Below are 12689 nucleotides of genomic sequence, written 5' to 3' on the forward strand. Positions count from 1 at the left end.
TTTCTATGTTTTTTTTATTTGTTTGTTTCTTTTTGTTTGTGTTTTTGTAATTTTGGAACTTAGGAGTAATTGGTTGAATGGGGTGGCACTAGCCCTTGCTGTGAGATCTCTAGCTTCCTAGGAAAATCTTGAGTGAACAATCTTGAGTGAACTGTTCGTACTGGAAAATACAGTAGACCATTGATGACCACCATTCTCCTCTCTACATTTACTGGTTTCATTTGTTCTTACAAACATAGATCTTTCCTCCTCATCCCAAGACAAGGAGGTCAGCAGGTTCTCCCCTCTACAACTAGAAATGCCTGTCCATGAGAATTAAGTCTAATAATAAATGATATGAAGACTTCAATTATCTATTAATTATAAATTACAATTTACTCAAAGAGGTTTGTGGGAACTAAAAGGGGGTAGGGGGAGAAGGAGGAAGGGAGGATAGCCTACATCTGGCCAGAGTTCTTCCTATGCTCTGGGCAGGCGGATTTGGGGGGGGGGGGCTGCCAGACGCTTTCCACTCAGCCCCGGGTGGGCATCTAAGCCACTGACCCCACTCGGGGTTATGGGAGAGAGGGCTGAGGGAGAGAGGTTCCCATGCAGGTGAAAGTAAGTGCAGCAGGCCTTGATGAAGAGAGACAGTCAACGGTTTTAGAACTTTATTTTAGAAAGGCAGGGGGAAAGAGAGAAGGTGGAAAGAGAGAGAGAGAGAGAGAGAGAGAGGAGAGAGAGAGAGAGAGGCTATGGCCAGGAGAAGAGAAGGGGGAAAGGAGATAGAGAGAAGAAAGGCTAGAGAGTAAGAGGAGAGAGGAGAGTAAGAGTAAGGGGAGTAAGAGGAGTAAGAGAGCGAGGTGGGGCCAAGCAGCCCCTCTTATGGTATGCAGTTATCTTTACTGTTGCTAGGTAACTTGGGAGGAGTCTAGCCTGAAGGTCAGAAGCTTGGGACATTGTCTACGCAACTAAAATCCATGCTTCTCCTGTAGGGGCTGTGGGGGCGGTAACTTTGACAAGAGCCAGGGTCCGGGAGACATGAGAGAACTCCTTCCATCCCATGTAGGTGAATTATCACCACCGGGTCTCAGGGTTCAGACCTCAGCTCGATTGGAGACCAGACTGTCTGTGTATAGCCCAATGCCCCACAAAGGTTTTTCCTCTGTGCCTTTAACAATACCTTGCTCAATGAACATTATTATGTTTACCTATACTCATCCTTAAAAAAGCACTATACTAGTTATATTTTTCTCTCAGACAATGCAATCTAGTAAAGTATCTCAGAGCCAATGCTTTAATGAGAATTTGTTGATCTGACTTGGTCTTTAATATTGTAAGAGAAAAGATCTATTTGTTTTTCTTCTCATCACCTCATTCACAAAACTACAAATTCCTGGGAAGAGATACAAGCTGTCTGTATCATATAAAATTTTTGAAGATATGTAGGTTTTACTCTAAAAAGGAAAAATATTTCTTTTTTTTTTTTCACAACCATTGGTAACTCAGGAATTTGGGAAATTCTTTCAATACAAATAAAAATTTGAACTTTATTTTAAAGAAAAAATACTATCTTACTTTTAAAAAAAAAGTAATTGTCTTTATGAGTATTTGTGCAGTGGCTGCAGAGGCCAGACAAGAACAAATGTTCACCTGGACTAGCAGGTATACAGGATTCTTGTACCACAACTGCTGCGAGACTTGTCTGTGAAATGGAGACTAGGTCTGTTAACTGAGATTATGGTCCATTATTTTAAAAAAAAAATTATGAAGATGCCATCTGGAAAAAAAATCCCCACTCTCTCAGCATTTCTCTAAGATCAAAGTATAGACTGAAGGTTGTAACCTGCTCTCAAATGTTGTATCTTGATAAATACATGAAACCTGAGGGACATGAAGCCTAATTTTGGCCAATGTGAGGCACAGTACTCCTCCTTTGTGTCAGGAATACAAATGCCATGGGTGTGCCCTCTGGATGTGCTTGCCTGCTTCATTTCGAATAGCCACACACTCTCCTGCAGAGGTAAGATGTTTTGCCTTGCCAAATACTTTAAACTCAGATCATTTTCATGTTACTCCAAATCCATTTCTTACAGTTCTGGGTACAGAACCTGGGTCCCATAGTACATTTCTTAGTGGCTAAACCATCTCTCTAGTCCCTTTTACTCTTGGGGTATTTTTTATATTGTTTGTAAATAATTTTGTAACACTGAGATCAAATGCAAATCGTACCTATTTACTGTGATTTCCAATAAAATAGCACAATTATGGAACCTTATATTTTTTAGTTTTAGTAAAGCCCGTTTACAATTCACAGCTAACCCTATGATGTGCCAAGTATTCTTTCACCAAATACTTATACTTCTAAGTGGCTTGCAGGTGCTTCATTATTTTTTTTTTCTAAAGCTCAATTTTATTTTCTTCCTGAAATCTATCAACTGAAATCTTTCTCCTCTCGGGAGATCAAGTTTAGACTGATGGATGAATGTATTTATTCTAATTCATTTATAGAAGCTGAAGCCATATTGAACACTCAATTATATCAGTTAACAGTTTTTCCCAAACCTCATAAAACTATGTTAACAGATAAATTTTACACAGAAGAGCATTGAAGAAATAAACGTCCTGGTTATGAATTTACAAGAGTCGCAAATAGTGGAAACATGAGAAGTGAGGGTACTATTCAGATTAAAACATCACCAAGATGGTACTTACATGCAGAACACAGCAGGCCTGACATGTTAAACTTTACTTTGCCTTTCAACTGTCTAATGGGGTAGTAACTCGTAGAGATAGATAGAACCATTTCAAAATATGTTTTGCTCTGTCTTCTGTCTTAACAAATATTTTCTGTTTTAGCTTCTTTCTCTTAGCAAATGGTTTCACTTACTATAGTCCTGTGAGTTATTCTACACCAATAAGTTAAACAGTGGACAAATGCAACTGGGTCATTAAAAATCTTATTTTCCTTTGATGATACTATGGTGTCAACCCATGACTCTATAGATAGAATTATAATCAAATGTTTCACTGCTAAGCATCATAACCTATGATTCACATTTAATTTCCAAACATCAGTGGATACCAGTAAGTAAAATGCTGATAACATATAAGCCATCACAGTTATACCAATGAGCATACAAACGCTGAAGGAAACTCATAACCAGGCCATTTCTTCAGTGCTCTTCTGTGTAAAAAGAACAACAATCTTAATTGCTTTTGTTCTCCATAATACTAAAGCAAAGCTCTATAGTACTCTGGAGGGCAAGAGAAGGGCACTTGTCTTTTTTTTTTTTTTTTTCCAAAAATATCATTTGAAGCTCATTTTATTCCATGTGTCCTCTCCCGAAAGTTCTAAATTTGTAGAGAGCAGCCCATTTATTTAGGTGGTTTCCAACACATTTGAGAAGTCGGTGCATAAAGAAAAGCACTGGAAGGCTTTTAAAGTTTTAAGTCAAGCACTTTGCCTTTACCTCTGTTGGCTTCGAGCAGAATAGTAATGAGGCCATCTGAAGCTTATTCACTGGGGTCCAAGCACTGTAAAATGCATTTCCTGAAAGAGAAGTAACACAAACGGTGCTGCCTGCAGACCTGAATCATGTATTCATTTCCAAAAATTTTGCCTAACCCATCCCAACCTAAAGCTGAAGGCTTCAGGCTATTTCTCTGTTGCTCTTTTAAATGTCACCTTATACACTTGTTACTAGACAGCCCAGCCAACCCAAATCCACTTCTTCTGAGGAATCAACAGTAACTTGTCATCTTCCATAACTTGACACATTGCTCATAAAGAGTGTTGGCCTTTCCTCTTCTCCATGCAAACCTATACCCTGTAATAGAGGTCTCACCTGACTTTTATAAAAATAGCATACAACGAGCTATCCCAGTTGCTTCCAAATACCCAGTGACTAAATCACTATTACACTTCTGATGCTACATAGTGCTAGGGATTGAACCCAGATCCCTCACAAATCAGTCAAGCACTGTACCAATAAGCTACAATCCTGGCACTAAACAGACATCTCAGAGTCTACTTCTCATCTATAAGCTAGTAACATAGCCCTGTGCTTCCAAGTTTGTTCCATCAGAAGGACAGGTTTCTGGACAATGAATAGTTAAAGACAAAGCCCCTGCAGAGGGCCTAGGAAGCACAGCAGGTGGGGAATCTGCCACAGCTGTTCATCATTTTCCACTTAGCTCCTTCCTCTTAATCCTGAGAAACTCCCACACCTGTCTGATCTCATATTCCTATTTTCCAGTCTTCCTTTTCTTCCTTTCCTCGTCTCTTCTAGGATGTCACAAAGCAAGAAAAAGGAAGCAATATAGAATCAATTATGCTTCCTCTGCTTCCACACCAACCCCACCCAGTTTCAAATCGTGATACTATCATTTTGTGGGACATTGTATAGAAAACATGAAAAAAGAACCACATAAAACAAAATAGAGTATACATGCATCTTGAGTCTATACACACCCTTAAATACAAAGCTACAGAACAAACTCAGTCCAAGATGAAAAGAATCCACTGTTTGCAGACTGAGATACTTACATGGAAAGCCAGAAACACGGCTCAGGGATACCATTTTTGGTCGTATTACACTTTGGATCAGTGCTATGTGAAACAGAATAAAAGGTGTGTGGGTGTGGGAGTGTGTCCTATTTTGACCCAAATTCAATGTTATTCTACCTCTGAAATACAGTATCCTTAATGAAAAGCAGAGTCAAGAGAAGAGAAGAGAAGAGAAGAGAAGAGAAGAGAAGAGAGAAGAGAAGAGAAGAGAAGAGAAGAGAAGAGAAGAGAAGAGAAGAGAAGAGAAGAGAAGGTTGATGAGGGAGTGAGGAACAGATGTAGAAGAGAGGGGTAAAGATATTTAACAGGAAAAACACTCAGAAAGACTAAAGAACAGAAAAGACTAGGGAACAGACAGGTTTGAGAAGTATAATTCTAGTAAACAAAGGAAAGAAAAATACAGAGATGAGAAAAATGCTACTGGAGAAGTAAGGGGAAAGGGATGAAAGGGGGAAAGGAGAGGAGAGAGGGGAAGGGGAAGAGGAAGGAGAGTGCAGCAAGAGAAGCCCATGGAACAAACCAGGAGGGGATTATGTGTAATCAAGGGCACCTGAGGGGCTAAAAGGTTTACAGAGGGTTCATCAGCAAAGGGGGCCAGGTGAAAGAAAACAGGAGCAAAGATTAAAGAAATTAATATAAAAGCAGGGAGCCACAATTCTAATATTTCAGATCAACAATTTGAAATGACATTAGCATAGTTAATTAGTTTTTTTTAAAAAACTCAATACAGAAAAGCAATGAACTTTTGTAGAGGGAGAGAATTGGGTCAGGGGAAAGTTGAGGTGTCATTTGTGGAGGCTTTGGGGGATTCAGAAAAAAATCTCTCACCATTATTAAAGGCAATGACAGAAAATGGTCATCAAAAGTTGAAATAATCTGGTAAAGTGCTAGAGGATTTTTTAAAGCACTTACGAATCATTCCAACTTGCAGCAAAAAGATAAAAATGCTATGTCACTGCATACCAAAAGAATGAGCTTGTTAAATATTTATTGATAGAGTGAACTTACTTATTAATGCTGTAAAACAGCATCTTGGGTCATAAGACATTTGAAATTCTACAATTAAGTTGCAGTTAAATTTTTTAGTTAGTATATAACCAATTGATTTCATCATAACAGTTTCATATGTAAGTATCATTGCATCTTGCTCCAAGTCACCTTTTACTGTTCTTCCCCACCCTTTGCTGGGTCTATTCTTCCCCAAACCCCACTTCTGCTATCATTCCACCTACATATGTGTGTCTACTGTTAGATAAAGACTCCACTCACAAGCAAAAAAACAAAAAACAAAAAACAAAACAAAACAAAAAGCTTTTGTCTTTTCCATTTGTCTTTTCCATTTATTTCTCACAGTCAGTCTTCTGCAGACGTTTAGACAGAAGTGCATATGCAGATTTCAAGTATCAGTGGGAGAGAAGGATGCACAGACATGGCGTGCTTGCTTACTCAATGTCTATAAAGTTGTTGTCTTCACATCAAACTCAGGGACTAGATCCATGAGTCAGGAAGGCAGGAGTTAAAACAGGAATCTAAATAGAAAGCATGGAATCAGAAACAAACAAAGAAACAAAAAAGTTAAAGTTGGAACACATGAGAATGGGCAGAAATAAATGCATACACATCTCTCACCACCTCTGACCTTAAAAAAAACATGTCTTCCAAGAGCTAGTTTCCATTTCCACACAATCAAATTCACCACTAGAAAGGCTAAAGGAGAACCTGAGGATGTCATGGTGGCAGAGCGGAATCCTGTGGTACTAAGACCAACAAGAAGACAAGAAACTCTGCTAGCAAAGTATCTGACCAATCCTCGGAGTATAAAGCCAAAATGGCATGGTTTCTGTCTTAGTCAGGGTTTCTCTTCCTGCACAAACATCATGACCAAGAAGCAAGTTGAGGAGGAAAAGGTTTATTCAGCTTACATTTCTACATTGCTCTTCATCACTGGAAGAAGTCAGGACTGGAACTCAAGCAGGTCAGCTCAGGGAGCAGGAGCTGATGCAGAGCCATGGAGGGATGTTCTTTACTGGCTTGCTTCTCCTGGCTTGCTCAGTCTGCTCTCTACCAGCTGGATTCTCACCATGGCCTCTGTCTCTCTTGTCCCAGACTACCAGCCCAGAGATGGCACTGCCCACAAGGGAACCTCCCCCTCCCACTTGATCAGTAATTGAGAAAATGTCTTACAGCTGGATCTCGTTGAGGCATTTCCCCAACTGAAGCTCCTTTCTCTGTGATAACTCCAGCATGTGTCAAGTTGACACAAGACTAGCCAGTACAGCTTCTCATCTCCCTCCCTAAATAGAATATATAAAGTTGGAGGAAATTTTAAGAAATGAAGCCCAAATGGGCCAAATTAGAAAAGTATGATCTCTTCCTTGAGTTTAAAGACCGACTTTTCTGGAAGCTAGAGCTTATCCTTCCAGCACCCTTTCCCCACTGTTCCCTGCAACAGTTCACTGAAGCCAATGTGCAATGGGACTTACAAGGTCCCTTGCTATCACAACAACATCCTCTATGCCCATTTGTCACTCCTTCTGATTCTGTTAAACCTCCCAACTCACACATTTCTCCAACATGCTCACTTGTTAAAATAAGACCACCCACAGTTAAATGTACCTACAGCTGCAAGGCAGGAGCACACCTGAAATCACTACATGCCGTTTTCTGGCCTTACTCTAAAGTTCATAGATCCCATTGAGTTCACTCAACTCAAGGGGTTCATGAGACAGAATTGTACTATGTTGCTCAGACTTGTTTCACACTCGTGATCCCCTGTCTCAGTTTCCCAAGTGTTGGCTGGTGAGTGCTAGAACAGGCAGCCTTGAGTAAATTTTTAATACTCCCCGATGCCCTCCTTTATTTCCCTAGTTAATTCTAGAACATTCCTGGGTGTGCCATCACCCACTGCACTATTTCATGTGTTCTACTGAACACATGCTCCCCATTTTCACACTTAGCTTGTGACCTTGCTACCTATTTACATCAGTGGTAGGTCCATCTCTGTATAACCAAGAACTAAAACAAGGAGCTTAAAGCAAAAACACAAACAAACAAACAAACAAACAAAAACACAATGAAAACTGCCTTATTCTAACCACTACTAAGTGACTTGATATGTCGGGCTTACATTGTTCTCCTCAGATGGCTTCACCCATTTGTAGGAGTCTCAACTGAAGCAGTCAGATAGCCACGGAGTTCTTCTGTGTGGTGTACAGCAGGATGCACAGCAACAGTGGAAGATTAGAGCCTATGATGAGAGCTCATACAACATCTCTTATACAGTGTTATATGGATAGCACACTTAAAAGGACTATGGAAATAGGCTCACCCCTTGGGGAGAGGATAATTTGTGACTATCTTTACAAACTAACCCAAGGTTTGATTATCCATAAAAGAGCCAATGTAGCATCCATAGTAAGAGAGAAGAACCAAAAACCAAAGAAGATATTTTAACCAGTATGCTCATACAATCACAGCTCACAATTAGTTATTCAATATTCATGCTACAGTTTTAACCATCATACTGTATACTGTAGCTTTTTTGAGAAAGGATGACAGTATGTATAGGGCAAATGCAAGATGTAAAGACAGCTTTATAAATAATAATAAAAAAAAACGTTTTATTGGAAGGCAGTCTTTTTCATTCACTTAGGTATTTTTCTTGGCTGTTTCCAGTACAGCAGTGGCGTATGTTACACCACAAATTACATGGTTAACAAAGCATAAAGTATTTCGTGTCTGGCCTTATACAAAAAGAAAAAGAAAAAGTTTCCAACCAGCTTACCAGCTCTCCAGTAAATGACATTATTAAGTCTAACTTCAACAGACATACTGTCCGTTATTCAAATATTAAAAGATTGTGCAAAAGACCTGACTCCACAGGGCCACAGGTTATAGATTCTGCTATCCGTGTTGTTAGGCATTGCATTCATAGACATTGCCAAGTCCCACACATGAAATAGTTCCCACAGCAGAACAAACTCCCCTTTGCAGAGAACACAGTGCAAATAGCACTAGAAACTAAGCGATGTGGAAGACCTCTTTTACCTTCAATATAAAACTGTCTAACAATATTGAAGAGAGTGAAAACCTGAACACAGTTCTTAGGCATTATTGTACATCAGAGACATGGTGCAGAAAGTTTAAAGGATGACCCAGAAGCTATATTTTTAGCAAGTACTACAATAATGCATGGTGAGTTCATATTATATTTATGTGCAATCTCACTTTGAGAAACTCTGAACTAAATGAGCTAAGAAATAAAAAAAAAAGTAAATAGGACTTAGTTAACCACGACTTTTCTTTCTTTACTTTCTAGAGAAAAAAACTCTATTCTCTGTATTTTAATGTTAGTAATATATCTTATAATAACATACTCATTATTACATATTAATAATATATCATTCTTCAATTTTTATCCAGAAGTTGATGAAATGCCATCCTTAAGCATTTTTGATTCAATTCCTAAAAATCACAGTATTTAACTTCTATTGCAAAAACCCTTTCTGAGGAAATATGAACAAACATCTCTTTACTATGCACAGGGTACCGAGGAGAGCCCAAAGCAGCAATGACAACCAAATTCAGCTTAGGAAATCAATGAGTTTATTGAGCTAGTTTATAGAGTATGCATAGTTATGGGAGTATATGTAGACACCATCGCCACCACCACCACCACCATCACCACCACCAAACAGTCATACAACCATAAAGTCTTGGCCAGAATGGATGCTACCTAACATGCAGGTGCATAGATGAGGTTCTCTCTTCAGGGACCCTTCCATTCTCTGTGTAGTCTTGTACCCTAGAAGGCCATGTGAGGCTGCGCTGAAGCATAAATATTTGGCAAAGATGCACAGAAGAAAGTGGCTGAAATCTCAGATGAAAATCCACTGATCGTCCCTACTCCTTCCTTTTATTCGGGAATGTCAAAAGGCCTGACTCTGGGAGCCTTTTGAAGAAGACATGGCTGTTCTAACAAATGTGTTAATGTTTGTTATTCTTAGAGGGCAGCTATCCTTGTGATTTTTCTGACAATATTGTGTGTGTTTTCTTTAAGAGTGTGTACGCGGGTGTGGGGGGGGGGGGTGATAACATGCATGATGATCCCTGAAAAGGCCAAAAACGGACATCAGATCTCCTGGAGCTGGAGTTAGAGGTGTTGTGAGCTGCCCAACAAAGATGCTGGGAACCAAAATGTGGTCCCCTGAAAAAGAGCAGCAAGTGCTCTTCACTGTTTCAGCCCCAGTCCTGTCATCGTTTTAAAATCACTCACATATTGAACATTACTGATGCCCTGGAAAACACTTTTCTAGTTCTTCCTCTCTCCCTAGACTCTCCCTAGAACATTAAATGCTGAAGTTTCACCTAAGCAAATGTTAAGTATCTTGATATCAATACATATGTCTGCCTTGTATAGAGTTTAATAGTTTTATATATATGTGTGTGTGTGTATAATATCGATTCAAATTTTCAAAAACAATTCGGTGCTACAGACAGTTAATTGAAATTAAAAGTCAAATATGACAAACCCAGTATGTGTGTGCTCTCAAGGCAGCATGGAAATCGGGATGGGTTAGACTAACTGTTCTTTTTTGTATTTTCAAAGTTCCAGTCTGAATTTTTTTTCTATTTACATTCACACAACGAGGTCTTTAAAATTAATTTCAAGGTTCACAAGTAATTCTTGGGTAATAAACAATGGATACAAACCAATCAAAAATATTATATCCACCTTCATTAGCAACCTATGCAAAAACTAAAAAGAAGAATTTAAATTGACATGAATGGAGGAAATAGTGCTTTTTTTCCCTTTAAATCAATGAACACATTTAGGGTTCATTTCACTACCATTCCAATTCGATGTGACTCAATCACGTGAATGTTGCTAGTGTAGTCTAATGACAACTTGGGCTGTCAGTTCACTGGTGAGTAACTAAGACACCCTACTGAATATTTTCTATTATCATAAATAATGTTCAAAGAGAAGTCTGTGGTAGTAAAGAATTTCCTGTAGTTCAGTGCAAAGCACAGATTCCCAGGGACCAGAATTGTTGTTTGTTTTCCATTATTTTCACTTACGTAGCACTTATTCATGAGATAACTTAAGTCTCATGAAAAGAAGAAGCATTGAACGGTCCCTAGATGAACCAAATCAACCAGATTTCAGGAGAAGCACGGAGGGAAGACAATGTCCCAGATATTTAATAGGAAACCTGTATTCATTGCTTTTTGCATTGCTTCAGTGGGGTGCCTCATAGAACGAACAGAAATAGGGTTTTCTCTGGGCCACTGCATTAAGGCCACTCTGTCTCAAAGAGGTATCACACCTGCAGCAGAGAGCAGAACATGAGTGCTGGGCCTCCACTTGCTTTCTCCTGTTTATCCCTTCTGAGACTGCACCGCACGTAAGAGTGGGTTCTCATTCAAGTTAAACCTCTCAAAACACTCTTACTGATACACTCAAAGGTATGAGTCCTATGAGATTCTAAATCCTATCAAGTTGTTAATTAAGCTTAATCATCACCTAAGCCCAAGACCACCCTTTACACTTGGTTGCTGTTTGTCTACTTGTGCACTCATATGCACAGATGCCACAAAAAAAAGTAGTGATTTCCATCAAAGGCAACTAAGAACCTATGTACACATTAAGAAGAAAGTGGACAGTAGGCCCCAAGAAGAAAACACAGATTTTCCAGCAAAAAACTCCTGAATACATATACTAGCAATGGCAGAAATAAAGAATAGCACTCTCCTAAATATTCACATATTGTAATTTCACAAACACAAACTCTGGTTGGAGAAAACGTAATTAAGTTGTTAAAAAAAATGCATAGAACCAGGAATTAAGAGCAAATCTGATTTTATTTCGTCCTTTGTCTCGATTCAAATAAGTACAGTGGAGCACATCTAATCCAAAACTCCAAAACAAAGATTATACATTACCCCAAATCGGTAACTGCAAGCATTGACCTAACTCCACAAGTATGAAACGTACAATAGGCCTCTGTTTTATGTACAATGTTTTTTGAATATTGGGCAGAATTACTCTTAGGCTGTTTATAAAGTGATCAAGAAACATAAGTAAATTAAACTTAGGTCCCATCCCAAAATATGCAAAGTTCATTTTTTCAAAAAGCATGAAACTGTACTTATCATTTAGGATAAGAGGACATCAGCCAGAAATGGTGACTTCTACTTCTCAAAGACCTTAATCATTTATTGGTCTAAAATTGTTGCCAGCTTTCGAGTGCCCTGTTCTAACTCTTCCTTATTTCTTCCCTCCTTCTTCCATCTCTTCCTCTCTCATTTTATAATGTTCCTTATTTAACCCTACTGGGCCTGACCCTCCTGCCCTGGCTCCCTGAGTGCTAGGATGGCAGACACGGGGCATCACATCTGAATTTCTAAACTGTTCCTGTGAGGTGCCTACATAGGCTCTTTGGAGCTTAACAAATGACTCTTCTTTTCCTTTCCTCCTTGTTCTCCATAATTACTCCTCAGTGGAGTTTCAGTTTTGCATCTAAAGTGGAATTCTAGGCTGATGAACATAGCATACTCTCGATGAAAACTGAGTAATGACAATTGACACTAACATGTGATCTTGGTACATTTTTACATATAGCTCCTAAGCAAACTAATGTGTCTGTCCATGTATAGGCTGGTGATGGAGACAGCTATGGACTAACAGTTCTTCATAGAGTGAAGGACTATGTCCGTTTACCTGACTAAGAGGTTTCCTAGGTCCTAGGACTTACAATAAAATCAAACTGTCCCCGCAATACCAAGTTCACTGCAATTGTATGGATGTCTTCCTAAAACTAATGTGGCATTGAAACATAGAGTTTTTTGTTTTGTTTTGTTTTGTTTTGTTTTGTTTTGTTTTTTGAGTTGATTAGGCCACAAGAGCCCCACACGTTTGAACAGGACATTTACAAGTAGTTTTTCTTTGCCCTTCTGCCCTTGTGATAATATAAAGAATAGTATTTCTCACCTCTGGAAGATTTGATGATAAAGTAAACACATTCAGTACATATAACTATGCCTCAGCTTTAGACTTATCAGCTTTCAGAACCATACCGAATGAAATTCTGTTCTTTACAATTACCAAGTCTCAGATACTCTGCCATAGCAGCACAAA

This window comes from Mus musculus, chromosome 1 (assembly GCF_000001635.26).
Source record: "Mus musculus strain C57BL/6J chromosome 1, GRCm38.p6 C57BL/6J".
Classification (NCBI taxonomy): domain Eukaryota; kingdom Metazoa; phylum Chordata; class Mammalia; order Rodentia; family Muridae; genus Mus; species Mus musculus.